This window comes from Charadrius vociferus, unplaced genomic scaffold (genome assembly GCF_000708025.1).
Source record: "Charadrius vociferus isolate BGI_N301 unplaced genomic scaffold, ASM70802v2 scaffold41, whole genome shotgun sequence".
NCBI classification, from domain to species: Eukaryota; Metazoa; Chordata; class Aves; order Charadriiformes; family Charadriidae; genus Charadrius; species Charadrius vociferus.
Window position 1 is genome coordinate 487,855 of NW_009647013.1, and position 981 is coordinate 488,835.

Below are 981 nucleotides of genomic sequence, written 5' to 3' on the forward strand. Positions count from 1 at the left end.
AGCAACCAGACCTTCCAGGGCTCTGGCACTGGCAGAAAGAAAAAGCACATGGAGGTAGGGAGTGCCATCAAACTGCAGCTTTGGCCACTACCTGCTTGGCCATAGTTGGCCGTTGTGATAGGAGATCAAAAGATATTCAATATTTGGCCAGACAATGCCCAGGTTCAGAGACCTCCAGAGGTCACTTACAATTTAAATGATTGTATGATTCTGCATCTGAGCTCTCAGGTGGCAATAATTCAGAAATGCGAGCAGAAACCTGGAGTCAAGATGTCCTGGGTTTGCTCCCAGCTCTAACATTGCCTCTCTCCAGCACGCAGGGGAGAGAGGAGGTTCCAGGGAGACCTTATAGCAGCTTTCCAGTATCTAAAGGGGGTGTACAAGAAAGCTGGAGAGGGACTTTTACAAGGGCATGTAGGGAGAGGATGAGGGGGAATGGCTTCAAGCTGGAAGAAGGCAGATTTAGATCACATATTAGGAAAAAAAATTTCACTCTGAGGGTGGTGAGCCCCTGGGGCAGGTTGCCCCGAGAAGCTGTGGCTGCCCCATCCCTGGAGGTGTTCAAGGCCAGGTTGGACGGGGCTTGGAGCAACCTGGGCTGGTGGGAGGTGTCCCTGCCATGGCAGGGGGGCTGGAAATAGATGATCTTCAAGGTCCCTTCCAACCCAAACCGTTCTATGATTCTATGAAATCACACAACCTCCATGTGTCATTCTCCCTCTTGACAAAGTAAAGGTGAACTTAAACTGCTTCATGGCACACAAGTGAAGAACTGACTCTCTGGTTTACAGCTTTTTGTTCCCCATCTGGGGCACAGGGACAAGAGCCTACTCCAGGAGATGCTCAGTATTGTGGCAAGCAGAAGCTACAGAAATCTCTCCCCTGAGTGCTTCCAGGTACCTGACTGCTTTGCCCTCTGCAAAAGCTCTGTTGTGCTTCTCAGCTGAGGTTAACTGAGTGATTCACAAACACTCACTCATT